A 16,098-nucleotide genomic window follows, 5' to 3' on the forward strand; every position below is an offset into this window, starting at 1 on the left:
GCTAGGACCTTCATTTGTAAGCAAAACAAATGTATCCAATTTAGGCAGCATCATAATCTCATGAACATTAGAATCATTACCAAGAAACGAAAGTACCTGGTAATTTAATTGGCGTGCGCGAGCTCTAGTAATTGGTCCAGTATATGTAACAGTAGGGGCTGTGGGTGTAACAATGGTATTGATGTCCTCATCAAACCGCAAATTCAACAAAGCAAAAACCCTAAAAAGATTATGCAAAGGCTCAGATTGGTTCGGATATGATGAACTAACCCTAATTTTTTTTTGTGGCTTTTTCGTGGACTGTAGGTATGAAGAACAGACTCAATCTAATCTACGAAAAACTGTAAAATCTCACCGAGCAACCTGGAAATCTGATACCACTTGATAGAGGCAAAGGTGTCCCGATGTTTCGATGAGATGGTGGCTATCGTTTTCTGTGGGAGTCGACCTTGACGATCCGACTACGAACGTGCGAGACGTCGCGCCTTAGCAATCGCTAAACCAACTTCCGAGGGGTTATTGACCACGCCGGAGCACGATCAACCTGACCACGAGGGCCTGTTTCCTGCGAGCAAACGAAGAACAAGCAAGAAACTGAGATTGCAATCTGGATATTGCGAATATAAGATGAAAGCTTTATTGATCAAGGTGGGGTTCTGTGACGTCTTGGTCTGGTCGTTGGACACAAACGAAGTACGCGAAGTTGCAGCTATGGCGAACTTTTAATCTAAACAAAACCCAAGTCTAAACGACGCCCTAAGGGCTGTATATATGGAGGAAGAGAGGGGAATTTCGTGGCCCTTGAGGGTGGGGTCCGAAACCAACCCTAACTCTTGTTTCCCCACACATACGGACTCTAAAAATAGCCTATACTTAAGTATTTCGAAATTACATGGGCCTGGCCCATTAATAAGGTGACGCAGCACCTAGAATAGCCTATGGACGAATATTATGAAGTGGCATCTTGTATATTTCGTCCAAGGCTTCATGCACTCCTTATGGCGGCTTCAAAGTCCTGAAATCATCACTTGTAACTCCGTTCCTGATCCCCTTGCGCATGCCATCAACTCCATTCGTGTTCTTGCTCCAATGTTCATCCTTCTCCAAGCTAGGACCTTCATTTGTAAGCAAAACAAATGTATCCAATTTAGGCAGCATCATAATCTCATGAACATTAGAATCATTACCAAGAAACGAAAGTACCTGGTAATTTAATTGGCGTGCGCGAGCTCTAGTAATTGGTCCAGTATATGTAACAGTAGGGGCTGTGGGTGTAACAATGGTATTGATGTCCTCATCAAACCGCAAATTCAACAAAGCCAAAACCCTAAAAAGATTATGCAAAGGCTCAGATTGGTTCGGATATGATGAACTAACCCTAATTTTTTTTGTGGCTTTTTCGTGGACTGTAGGTATGAAGAACAGACTCGATCTAATCTACGAAAAACTGTAAAAATCTCACCGAGCAACCTGGAAATCTGATACCACTTGATAAAGGCAAAGGTGTCCCGATGTTTCGATGAGATGGTGGCTATCGTTTTCTGTGGGAGTCGACCTTGACGATCCGACTACAAACGTGCGAGACGTCGCGCCTTAGCAATCGCTAAACCAACTTCCGAGGGGTTATTGACCACGCCGGAGCACGATCAACCTGACCACGAGGGCCTGTTTCCTGCGAGCAAACGAAGAACAAGCAAGAAACTGAGATTGCAATCGGGATATTGCGAATATAAGATGAAAGCTTTATTGATCAAGGTGGGGTTCTGTGACGTCTTGGTCTGGTCGTTGGACACAAACGAAGTACGAGAAGTTGCAGCTATGGCGAACTTTTAATCTAAACAAAACCCAAAGTCTAAACGACGCCCTAAGGGCTGTATATATGGAGGAAGAGAGGGGAATTTCGTGGCCCTTGAGGGTGGGGTCCGAAACCAACCCTAACTCTTGTTTCCCCACACATACGGACTCTAAAAATAGCCTATACTTAAGTATTTCGAAATTACATGGGCCTGGCCCATTAATAAGGTGACGCAGCACCTAGAATAGCCTATGGACGAATATTATGAAGTGGCATCTTGTATATTTCGTCCATGGCTTCATGCACTCCTTATGGCGGCTTCAAGTCCTGAAATCATCACTTGTAACTCCGTTCTTGATCCCCTTGCGCATGCCATCAACTCCATGCGTGTTCTTGCTCCAATGTTCATCCTTCTCCAAGCTAGGCCCTTCATTTGAAAGCAAAACAAATGTATCCAATTTAGGCAGCATCATAATCTCATGAACATTAGAATCATTACCAAGAAATGAAAGTACCTGGTAACTTAATTGGCGTGCGCGAGCTCTAGTAATTGGTCCAGTATATGTAACAGTAGGGGCTGTGGGTGTAACAATGGTATTGATGTCCTCATCAGGTGGGGAACGAATTCCTTCGTCGTCTGCTTCCCACTCGAGACGGACATAGTTCGGACGAGGGTCTCCTGACAAGGAGAGAGACCTCAATGAATCTAGCACATCGCCCAAGGGCGAGTGATGAAAAATATCCGCGAAGGTAAACTCCATGATCGATGCCCAATCAGATTGGATAGGCACGGACACAGGCGGTTCGGAGCCTGTGGCCGAGGAAGAATCCAAGGGTCCGGTAACATTGGTCTGATAGGAGGTGAAGTCAGTATTCGGCTCTATCGCCGCTGACTGTGCGGCTTCCGTGGCAGGGTCAAACCACCCGTCCTCGGACGGCACGGTCTGCTCCGGATTGAGGGCCGGAGTAGCCACCGGTGTGATCTCTCGAACAAGGTCCGACGGCAGAGCTGAGTCATGCTCGTCGTGACTATGCGGCGCACCTGACATGGGCTCGAATCCATCGAAGATCAAGTCTCCGCGGATGTCGACAGTATAGTTCAAGCTTCCAAACCTGACCTGATGGCCAGGGGCATAGCTCTCGATCTGCTCCAGATGGCCAAGCGAGTTGGCCCGCAGTACGAAGCCGCCGAATACGAAGATCTGTCCGGGGAGAAAAACCTCACCCTGGATCGCATCGTTGCCAATGATCGTAGGAGCCATCAAGCCTTTATCATGATGGCACAGTGGAACTCTCAATGAAAGCACCAATGTCGGTGTCAAAACCGGCGGATCTCGGGTAGGGGGTCCCGAACTGTGGGTCTAAGGCTGATGGTAACAGGAGGCGGGGGACACAATGTTTACCCAGGTTTGGGCCCTCTTGATGGAGGTAATACCCTACTTCCTGCTTGATTGATCTTGATGATATGAGTATTACAAGAGTTGATCTACCACGAGATCGTAGAGGCTAAACCCTAGAAGCTAGCCTATGATTCTGATTGTTGTTCTCCTACATACTAAACCCTCTGGTTTATATAGACACCGGAGGAGGCTAGGGTTACACAGAGTCGGTTACAAGGGAGGAGATCTACATATCCGAATAGCCATGCTTGCCTTCCACGCAAAGGAGAGTCCCACCCGGACACGAGACGAAGTCTTCCATCTTGTATCTTCATAGTCCAACAGTCCGGCCAAAGTATATAGTCCGGCTGTCCGAGGACCCCCTAATCCAGGACTCCCTCACTCCCTCCTGCTTTTGGAGGAACACCGCATCGAGTAGTCTGCTTGGCTGTAGTCCACCCATGCCTTGGTCGCTGGCCGTGGCCCTCCACCGACACCACCTCCCCCTACGTCTAGCAACAGCAACCAGCAAGGGCGAGGGCGCATGTGCCGCCATGGCCGTGGCAATGGAGGCTAGGGCGCCCATGTCGCTCCCTCATCGTCACCAGCGCTAAGCCCTCTGGACGTCCCCGCTCCTGCACCAGGCACCAACACCTGACCAGCGACGTCCAGGCGTACCCCGTGGCCTGGCGCACACCCTGCGCCGGAGTTCTCGACCATCTTCCTCCGACACATCGCGTGAGTGGTACCTTGACTCAGGGGCAGCCTCGCACGTGTCTTCGTCTCCTGGTAACCTCCTCTCTGTCCACCCCTCTCGACCCACCTCTCATGTCATTGTTGGCAGCGAGGAGTGCCTACCCATTACCCACATGGGCACCGGCTCCCTGATCGGCGGTACCTCACCGATCCAACTCCGCAATGTCATCTTTGTCCTTACCTCATTAAGAATCTCCTTTCCGTTCGTCAACTCTGTCGAGATAACCCAGTAACTTTTGAATTTGACGTGTGTGGTTTCTCTGTCAAGGACCTTTGAGCCAGGGTGGCGATCCTCGGATGTGATTCCGACGGTGATCTGTACCCTATGGGCCGCCCGTCACCGCCCTCTTTGTCTTAGTTCGCTGGTATTGCCATCACCGACCTGTGGCACCAGAGGCTTGGTCACGTCGGTGTGTCATCGCCGTGTCACCTCCCACTGCACATGTCGCCTGAATTCAACAAGTCGCACCCGCATATGTGCTCTGCCTGTCGTTTAGGAAAACATACACGTCTACTATTTCAGTCATTTTCTAGTTTCAGCATGTTTCCCTTTCAAACTTTACATGTTGATGTATGGACGTCACCATTTGTAAGCATTTTCGAATATCAATTTTACTTGGTTGTGCTCTATGACTATACACACTATGCATGGACCTTCCCTTTCAAACACTGATACGTCTCCAACGTATCTATAATTTTTGATTGTTCCATGCTATATTATATTATGTTTTGGACATTATTGGGCTATATTATACACTTTTATATTATTTTTGGGACTAACCTATTAACCGGAGGCCCAGCCCAGAATTGTTATTTTTTTGCCTATTTTAGGGTTTTGCAGAAAAAGAATATCAAACAGAGTCCAAACGGAATGAAACCTTCGGGAACGTGATTTTTGGTTTCTCTCATGGCAGCAGAGTCTGAAATACCCTTGCATAAAAACACAACAGTGAGAGTAAGGGTGAAGTGTGTGCAGAACTAGTGCACTGTAAAAGTAGCAGATAGCAGGTGGCTGAAAATAAATGACATGAGACATATGATAGATCTACAACATTGCATGGCAAACAAAATTAGATTCTACTCCGTATGATTTTGTAATATATGAGCACGGGAAATGCAGGTAATCCTCCAGCACACCACCACATGTGGTCATATCTAAGATAACAGTCGACTGAAAATAAATAGGTGAGTCGATTTTTTTAATGAACCATCCGATCTATAAGGAACGGGCAGATGGCCTTCGTCCACCTCCCGCCAGTCACTGTTGACGATCTTTCTCGAACCGCCAGCGACCACCGGCCCAGACCCCTGCCACCACCGCCCCGCCCTCCCATCGACCTCACACCACCGCTGTGCTTGGCAGCGCCCCCAGGCCATCCCTTTAATCCCGGCCGACCTCCAGATCGGGCGCCAGTAGCTCTAGGCCGCACACGCCCCTATGATAAACACCAAGGCGCTGCTTCCCGGCGTAATTGGCGTACTAGCGTCTGTTACGCTGGGGAATGCTTCCGTTAATTGGGAATCAAGTGGCCAGAAATTGAAATTCAGGGGGGCGACAGACCTCTAGCTAAGGTGAAATAGTATATGAGGAGAAACCTTGTGCATCGCGTGTTACTAGGAACATCTAGTATCAAGAAGCGGTCAACTAGTGTCTTCTGTGGGATGAATACCGTGCAAGCAGAGACGTAAGATTTGCACGAATAAGGGAAGAGGAGTACCTTTTTCGGTTACCGGTGTGGTCACCCCCACATGTTGCGCCGATCTTCTTGTTTTTACCGGGGAAACCGATGTTCTGGAGGGTGCATGCTTGGACGAACCCATGGCCAAATTGTTGACTGTGTTTCCGTGGCCGTATGTCGGTGGAGGGGAAGCAGATCCGAGGCGGCGAAGGACGAGGTAGCAGGAACAGCTCCGGTGCGGTGGAGGGTGGCAAAGTTGGAGCGGCAGCGGTGAGGCGCAGGATGGCGTGGTTGAACTGGCTCGGGTACGGACGGCTCGGCCTCGGCTTCAACTACTAGCCATGGAGGGCGTTGCGGTTGAGGTTGCGGTGGACGACGACGTCGGGGTATCGGCTCCGGCGTGATGGAGGAGGGCGACGGTTGATGGGTGGGATGGGGTGGCGGACGGAGGACGCCGGGGTTTCGCGGCTGGTGGAGAGGTAGTTTTGGCGCCCACGGAGTACGAATGAGGAATCAGACGAGTGGGGGGGAACCATGTTTCGGTCTGGGACGTGCTTGTTTTTGGCTTTTTTGAACAGAAGATGGGACGCGCTTGTTTGAAATTTGGGGAAAGTACAAACTTTGCCCCCCTCTTAAATTTGGGACCTACTGCGGGTCGGGGGTAGGATGGTAATCCCAGGTGTCCCAAATAGTGGGCGGGAGCGATTTCAGCCGCGCGCATGTGTGCTTAGGCACCATTGTGTATGAATGTTTTTCGGATGAGGTTGCGTGGCGTCTAGATGAAGCTACAAACCTACCCCAGTTTAGACCTTTGGACGTCGGGCCAGTAGGTTTCACGGGTCGGAGTTATTAGAAAAGTAATTTCCTTGTACTACCAAACATTGGTCTCACGCGGTTTTGGGCGAGTAGAGGCTCTTTTGGTGCTTCGTTCGAAATTTTGAAACACAAGCATTCACATTTAGAGTACTCTTGAACTATGAGGATTGACCTAAATATGCAACGTTATATTTGACCTTGTATGTTTGAAAACCTCATTAAATTATCCACTTCTTTTTGAAATTTTGACACTTGAAAATCCTATAACTACGATTATTTTGGAATGGAGGAACTAAACTTGAATCTATTTTGTACACGACTACATATGCTATTATGTACAAAATCAGAGCAAAGATTGGTGCCCCCATAATTTAGGTATGGTTTACAAATGCCATGATATCAAATTCAAATAATTGAATGGACTTCATGTTGAATTTGATTTTTTTAAACCACCTTAAGTTGAATTCAAATGTATGCTAGTTCATAGGTAGTAGCTATTTATAATGTCCATTGTGTAACTTTCCTATGTATAATGTGCTTTACACACACAACATGAACTATACTCACGTTTATATTCGATTGCTAAAGTGATGCATTGTCTGGAGTTCAAAATACTAACTATGTGGATCAATTGTGTCGAATAATAACATAGACATGCTCAAATTCGATAGAATCTAGATGTCTGATGGATCAATGACCGCTCCTTACGCGAATTGCAAATATCATGATCCCATCCTAATATTTGGATACAATTTATATCTTTAATCAATGTGTAGAGCAGTCTTTTACGTGTAGTTTCACTCTCCATCGGTGGTCTCTCACACATGCTCACACACTCTCTCCCGAGGTGTCTTTCTCGCACACATGCTCTAGATATAACCCTCCCTCTCTCTCGTAACCATTTACAACTGTTTTCACTAACCTTTATCACAAGCACTCTTCCTCTCACAAACATACACACACACAATCCTCATCGACCCTTTCTACATACATGGACCTGCCTACGTGTCTCATGTACACACATTATCTTTACGCCTGTCTCTCACGCATTGTCTCACACCTCTCTTCCTAATCGACGAGTATGATTCTAGCAGAGCATTCTGTAGGATGCCCCTTAAAGTTAGGTTGGATGAATAGTAATATCAGAGATAAAGGGGTTACCTTAGTCCGAGAACCTAGGGTTACAAATCCTAGCCGGCTTTGTCAGTGGACACAGAGTCCTTCACAATTATGCTATCTTTGTCTTGTACGACTAGTCATCCATGGGTCTTCCTAAATGCGTCACGGGCCAACCAATGTGGCGCAGGACGGAACAGAACGAAGGGCCTCACCTCGACCCACCGGGCCTCACGCGGTGACACACCCTCTGCACCCACGTCTCATTATCTTCTCACACCCACAAATACCAACACAAACACCACACACATAGAAAATTTCTCCTGGTGCCTCTATTCCCTCCCCCCTTGCATATACACACTCAAAGGAATGGAATCTCTTGTCGTGACGTCATATTCGTCCCTCTGTCTCTCTGGACCACTCTCATTTCTCGTGCTATCTCTCCCACGCCCCCCGTCGGCCCCTCTATCCATGCCTCTCTCGAATACGTAATACACACACATACCTCTCTTGGCCCCGCCAAATGCATCAACTACACATTCACACATGTTACATCAGGTACCCCATTGATCTAAAAAGCCCTCTCTTCACGTTTATTTCGCATACAACATTCCTTTTGAATAAAGTGTGGCCAAAAAATATTTTAGAGTTTCTACATATATACAACATTACAAAGTTATATGGAGGAGTACGAACGCTAATTTGCATTGCATGGTGCCCACAATGATATTTATTCCGCACTGTGAATTTGTATATTTTTATACTATATACAAAATTAGTCATAATAAAGAGAAACAAAGAGCATCTCTCTCCATCACATACCCCCCCCCCGTACGCCCTTTCACGTATGCATACAAAACTATCTCCAGGTCCTCTAAAAGTAAGCCCCCCCAGAAAATTCAAGCATGTTTCATCTTTCTCTCGCGATATATGCAATGACAATCATTGTATTTGAAGCGAAAGCACGATACGTACATTGGACTTCAGAATCCACTCATTACGGTCACCATTTATGTTTAGTGGTTATTATGCAGTCACGGGCTCACCGTACAACTCTGTATTTGCTCATGACATGACTAGTTGACCAGTTAAATGCTCCACATGGCACCTCTAGTGTTGCATCACATTATCTCACTACCATCACGCCCACCTGTCAACTTGTATCTACTCTACATCTACACTCTTATAAAATACATAAAATACACTCTTATAAAAACAGAGTTGGTGATGATGGTGTGCCTGCCATCCTGCAATATAGGCCGTCCGATTTATATCTGACGGATAGGAAAGAAACTGTGGCAATTTTGCAAAAAGGTACCCACACACCTCTCCACATTTGCAAATAAGGCCTTCCTCGTTCATCCTTTTCTCTCACAATATAAACAAGTCATACAAATGCATCTTGATGTTACGTGCAACGCACGGGCATCTTGCTAGTAAGAATGAAAACAAACGACAAAAAAAATATTTGGACGGTGGTTCGAAGTCATGATCGCGGGCACAGCGGACAAGGTGGCCTTGTATTGGTATGCTGAGCCGTCTGTTTTAACACACAGGAGCTGGTGTGGTGATTATACACACACGCACGCATGCACACGAACTGCATCCACGCAACACTCACACAAACACATGCACCCACGCACGCACGCAACACTCACACGCACACACGCACGCATGCATGCACACCAGTACACCACACGACTAACACACACTCTCACGCTGTGCTCAACCTACACGTGCATGCGCACACATCAGGCCCTCACAGACACATACACAACCAGGTGATTCCCGCGCACGGGTTGGAGCCTTGATGAGGACATCTCTTCTATTGTTACACCCGCCGCAACTCCTACATCAGTTATTCCACTTGGTCCTATTACTAGAGCGCGGGCGAGACAAATTAATGGCCAGGTACTATCGCTTCTTCGTACATATGATTTAACTAATAAGAATATAATATTACACTCATGTTTGGATTTGCTTGTACTTGAGAATAAAGGAAAGATTAAAGATGAAGACAATATGGGTTCAGATCAAATGGAGCAACGCTCTTGCATGCATGTCACACGTCCTATCCACCAAGCATGTCACGTACGCATGCATGAAGTGCACCAGGACAAGAGACTTGGATTAATGGCCCAACATTACCACGTGGGTGGGCCCTAGAGCTTTCGGCCAGGCCGCCAGGTGCTTGCCGCAAAGTCTACGAAGACCAGCCACGTACGGCCTCGAGCAGTCCGATTTGTGGACAACAGATACCGCCTTCGACCGGAAGCAGCAGTTAATAAATAGCTATTATAGTTTAGGGTTTAGACTCGGGTTTTATTGTATTGTTTAGCCATCGCTACAATTTCGCATCTATGAGACGTGTAGGACTACCGCCTTGTTAGATCCACAGTGGAACCCCAACTTTTCATCTAGTTCGTGTGCTCAGTTTATTATCCGCAATTTCAGTTGCAATTCACCTTTGTTCTTGCCGGTTCTTCGGTTGCTTGCAGGAACTTGAACCTCGTTGTTCAGGTTGATCGTGCCTACGGCAAGGTCAATAACCATCGGAGATTGGTTTAGCGATTGTCGAGGCGTATCGTCGGGTACGGTATAGCCGGATCGTCAAGGTCAAAATCCACCAAATCGATAATTATCCCACTCTCATCGAAAGATCGGGCCGCCGTCACATCAAGCCTTGTTGCGCCTGCGTAAATTTGTGTTTATCTGACCTTTTGCCTATGCGAACTGACAGGTGGGACCCACAATGAACGTGGTCGATTTAACTAGTCAACATGGCGCCACGCAGACTATTTGGCGGTCAACAGAGTGCAATCCGATGCTGAGCTATGAGCAAGTGACCGTATAATCACCGCAAAAGGTATATAGTGACCGTAATCAGCTTATTCTGAAGTTCGGTGACCGTATTATGCTTTTCTATCTATAGGCCCTCCAAAACTACATCTCTACACGTTCTTGCATGTTACATCTAACAACTATGCAATACAGCACTAGTACTACACTCTAACACAATAAATCATATGTATTTTTAGTTTTACTAGATATCATATTGTTACTTATAATTATTCAGTTTGCATACATTAAAATTGCCTTTGAAATGTATGGCCAGTATCATCTACCGCGCGGGAAAAATCCCTCCCTTTCCTGTTTAATCGGGTTTGTATCGATGGATCGTGAGAAACAGCAAAACTATACTAGTACTATACAGTACAAGTGACAGTTCACTGGGCCGTCGTGTCGTCTACTCCTTCAAGGTCCGACTATGGAACCAAAATAAAAGAAGAACCCCAAATGCGACAAGGCCGCCGATCGACCCCAACTGGGCTCCACTACTGATCAACTGGAAACGGAACAACACAAAGGACAAGATCTTCATCGAGATCCTCCTGAGCTTGGTTGGGTCATCTGCACGGACTCATCGGCACCTGCAAGCTGGTTTTGAAAGTATCTGTGAGCCACAGGGACTCAGCAATCTCGCACCCTCGCAATCAAGACTATTTAAGCTTATGGGTAAGGTAAAAGTATGAGGTGGAGCTACAGCAAGCGACTAGCATATATGGTGGCTAACATACGCAAAGGAGAGCGAGAAGAGAAGGCAAAGCACGTTCGAGAAAGTATGATCAAGAAGTGATCCTAAAACAACCTACGTCAAGCATAACTCCAACACCGTGTTCACTTCCCGGACTCCGCCGGAAAGAGACCATCACGGTTACACACGCAGTTGACTCATTTTAATTAAGTTAAGGTTCAAGTTATCTACAACCGGACATTAACAAATTCCCATCTGCCCATAACCGCGGGCACGGCTTTCGAAAGTTCAAATCCCTACAGGGGTGTCCCAACTTAGCCCATGACAAGCTCTCATGGTCAACGAAGGAATAGACCTCCTCCCGAGACATTCCGATCAGACTCGGTATCCCGGTTCTACAAGACATCCTCGACAATGGTAAAACAAGACCAACAAGACCGCCCGATGCGCCGACATCCTGATAGGAGCTGCACATATCTCGTTCTCAGGGCAACACCGGATGAGCGCTCCATACAACTAAAACCAGCCCTCAAGTTTCCCCGAGGTGGCGCTGCAAAGGACTCAAGTTCGGACCAACACTTAGACAAGCACTGGCCCGGGGGGGGAGGGGTTAAAATAAAGATGACCCTCGGGATGCGCGACTCCCAAGGGAAAAGGCTAGTTGGCAAATGGTAAACCCAAGGTTGGGCCTTGCTGGAGGAGTTTTATTCAAAGTGAACTGTCAAGGGGTTCCCATTATAACCCAACCGCGTAAGGAACGCAAAATCCGGGAACATAACACCGATATGACGGAAACTAGGGTAGCAAGAGTGGAACAAAACACCAGGCATAAGGCCGAGCCTTCCACCCTTTACCAAGTATATAGATGCATTAATTCAATAAGATATATTGTGATATCCCAACAAGTAAACATGTTCCAAGCAAGGAACAACATCTCCATGTTCCAACAAGGAACAAACTTCAATCTTCACCTGCAACTAACAACGCTATAAGAGGGGCTGAGCAAAGCGGTAACATAGCCAAACAACGGTTTGCTAGGACAAGGTGGGTTAGAGGCTTGGTTCAACAATATGGGAGGCATGATAAGCAAGTGGTAGGTATCGCAGCATAGGCATAGCAAAAGAGCGAGCAACTAGCAAGCAAAGATAGAAGTGATTTCGAGGGTATGGTCATCTTGCCTGAAATCCCGCAAGGAAGAAGAACGAGTCCATGAAGAAGACAAACGGACGTAGACGAACGGGTCCTCACAAACGCGACGTAACCGGAACCAACCCAAAGAAGCAAACACCGGAAAGAAGCACACAACATAGTAAACAACCAACACATGAACATGGTATGATATGCGGGATGCGGTATGCGATGCATATGCATGATTGGACGAGGAATGCATGAACCTGGCCCCAACCTGGAAAACCAAGTGTGCCACTAGAAAGATGAGATTAAAACGCTTGAAAACGATATAAAGAACACCGGAATCGGAGTTACGGTTTGGAAATTGCGAGCAATTCAAATATGGCACCGGTCTGCAATTTACAGCAAGTAGCCATCTAAATGCAACGAGGTGAACATGCTACGACACTCAAACATGGCATAAAAATACATGGCAGGGATGTATTCATGATTCTTAACAAAAGTCTAGCACTGAGCTACGGCCAATTCATCCATTAACAGGTTCAAACAAGCATGGCAAAAATGCATATCGTAAATAGATTTCAGACTTAGTGAAATTAACACTTGTCTGGAATTTCAGATCAGATAGCACTCTTCGGAGCGTGAAAACTATATGCTACAAGACCTGAACATGGCACAGTAAAGCATGGCATGGAGCTACTCAAAGAGCTTAACAAAAGTCCCTTAGTGACCTTGAGCCAAAAGGGATCAGAAAATACAATTGCAAGCATGTGAACATGACAAAAACATAATCAGATCTCATACTTAGTGAAAACTGGAGCATGCTGAAACAGATATCAAGTAGGCATGTTTACGAGCTCGATGCACTCACTACAGAGAAAGTCATGACAATCTAAGCATACACCCATCAAGAATACACAAAATTCAAGCTAGACATTGCAAGAACAATGGCATAGCATGCACGGATCAACTACAGCACCCTTGGCAAAATCGCTAACAAGAAGACAATCTGCCCAGATTCACGAAATAGCAAAAGTAGAGCTCGATTGACTCAAGCTAGGGTGCTCCATAAATGCAAATAAAGACATGGATGGATAGATCACTACAAGATTAACAAAACATCCTTACTGATCATCCTCAAAATAGGCACGGATCACTAGAAAACAACATGAACATATGGCAACATGAGGAAAACAGATGAAGGACTTAGTGGAAATGCTAAATCCTTGAAATCAGCATTACCAAGTGCCTCACTTTGCAAGCTTGGGCTAGTCAGCACACACATCACAAAAATACATGGGTTGCATCTCTGGAAAGATGGCAGAACCCTTAACAAAACATATGTATAGCTCATGGGCATATCATGCACACAATAAACATGACAAAAATGACAAATATCTAAATGGAGCAGCAGATCTGACAATTATCTCAAGTAGCACTCTTCTAACAGCATTTCGGGCATCAAGATGGACGCAAATGAAAATGATGCAATGAGATGAAATGATGTACTCTCCGAGACGAACATTTTGATATGCTATATGCTCAAATCGGAGTTACGGATGTGGAGATACGATGCGATGAACATGTGCATGTGAATCTGGGAATTTCGAGGACTTAGTGAAATTATACCTCCGGAGAAAGTCAAACCGGGACAGGACGGTGCAGGACAGAGGGATCCGGGGACGCGGGACACCGTTTGGATCGGGGGACAGCGCCGTTCAGGGTCGGGACGATGCAGATCTGGAGGTCGAGGTCAACTCCGGCGATCGCCGGAACGGCAGATCCGACCGTGAGGCGCCGGGGCCGGCCGCGGTGGAGGTCGGGGAAGCACCTGGCGGCGGCGGGCGGCGCTTGCGCCGGCGATGAGGAGCGTGACGGCCTCCGGCGAGGTGCAGGGACGGTGGGGAGGCGAGGCGCGGTGGTCCGGCGAGCTGCCGCGCCGGCGAGCAGTCGGGCGAGGGGCGACGGAGCTCTGCGGCGAGGAGGCGCGGGATCTGGGCGGCGGTGCTGGCGCGATGGGCTTCGGGGGCCGGCTGTGGGCTCCCGGGCCGGCGAAGTGGGCACGGGCGGCGGCCAACGGGAGGCTGATAGAGGCAAAGGTGTCCCGATGTTTCGATGAGATGGTGGCTATCGTTTTCTGTGGGAGTCGACCTTGACGATCCGACTACGATCGTGCGAGACGTCGCGCCTTAGCAATCGCTAAACCAACTTCCGAGGGGTTATTGACCACGCCGGAGCACGATCAACCTGACCACGAGGGCCTGTTTCCTGCGAGCAAACGAAGAACAAGCAAGAAACTGAGATTGCAATCTGGATATTGCGAATATAATATGAAAGCTTTATTGATCAAGGTGGGGTTCTGTGACGTCTTGGTCTGGTCGTTGGACACAAACGAAGTACGTGAAGTTGCAGCTATGGCGAACTTTTAATCTAAACAAAACCCAAAGTCTAAACGACGCCCTAAGGGCTGTATATATGGAGGAAGAGAGGGGAATTTCGTGGCCCTTGAGGGTGGGGTCCGAAACCAACCCTAACTCTTGTTTCCCCACACATACGGACTCTAAAAATAGCCTATACTTAAGTATTTCGAAATTACATGGGCCTGGCCCATTAATAAGGTGACGCAGCACCTAGAATAGCCTATGGACGAATATTATGAAGTGGCATCTTGTATATTTCGTCCATGGCTTCATGCACTCCTTATGGCGGCTTCAAAGTCCTGAAATCATCACTTGTAACTCCGTTCTTGATCCCCTTGCGCATGCCATCAACTTCATGCGTGTTCTTGCTCCAATGTTCATCCTTCTCCAAGCTAGACCCTTCATTTGAAAGCAAAACAAATGTATCCAATTTAGGCAGCATCATAATCTCATGAACATTAGAATCATTACCAAGAAACGAAAGTACCTGGTAATTTAATTGGCGTGCGCGAGCTCTAGTAATTGGTCCAGTATATGTAACAGTAGGGGCTGTGGGTGTAACAATGGTATTGATGTCCTCATCAGAGGCGGACACGTGGCGGCTTCCGGCGGAGCGGACATGTCCGTCGGCGGGATAAATGTCCGGCACGCGAGGAGATGGAGGGGGCTAGGGTTAGACCGTGAATTTCGGAGGGGATCACATATATATAGGTAGAGGGAGCTAGGAGAGTCCAAATGAGGTGCGGTTTTCGGCCACGCGATCGTGATCGAACGCTCTAGATGATGGAGGAGGTTTAAGTGGGTTTTGGGCCACTTTGTAGGGGTGTTGGGCTGCAACACACACGAGGCCTTCTCGGTCCCTCGGTTAACCGTTGGAGCATCAAACGAAGTCCAAATGGAACGAAACTTGACAGGCGGTCTACCGGTGGTGAACCAAGGCCGCATGACAAGTCTCGGTCCAATCCGGAAATGTTTAATCCCCACACACGAGAAGAAGGTAGAAATTACCACCGGAGGAGAACGGAACGCCGGAATGCAAAACGGACAACGGGGAAAATGCTCGGATGCATGAGACGAACACGTATGCAAATGAAATGCACATGATGACATGATATGCAATGCATGACACACAAGCAATGACAAGGCAACAACAGCGAATAACTGGAGGACACCTGGCACATCGGTCTCGGGCGTTACATTTTTGCCAAGCTTGCCTAAAGTTTTCAAAATGTGAAGGAGGTACACTTGCGCACGGCTATCGCGGTCGCACCGCACCCTCACACGGTCGCTCCTGCATGCCGCGGTCGCACCGCACCCTCACACAGTCGCTCCTGCACGCCGCAAACCCAACCAAGGGAACGCACCCTCACTGACACGTGCTGTCGCATGTGAACACACCAAACTCAGCCATCCTATCGCTGACACATAATTTTCGTTCATAGAGTATGTTTATCCAACCGCATGTTGGGGA

The sequence above is a fragment of the Triticum urartu genome, chromosome 2A, assembly GCF_056163025.1.
Source record: "Triticum urartu cultivar PI428250 chromosome 2A, HENAU_Tu73, whole genome shotgun sequence".
Taxonomy (NCBI): Eukaryota; Viridiplantae; Streptophyta; class Magnoliopsida; order Poales; family Poaceae; genus Triticum; species Triticum urartu.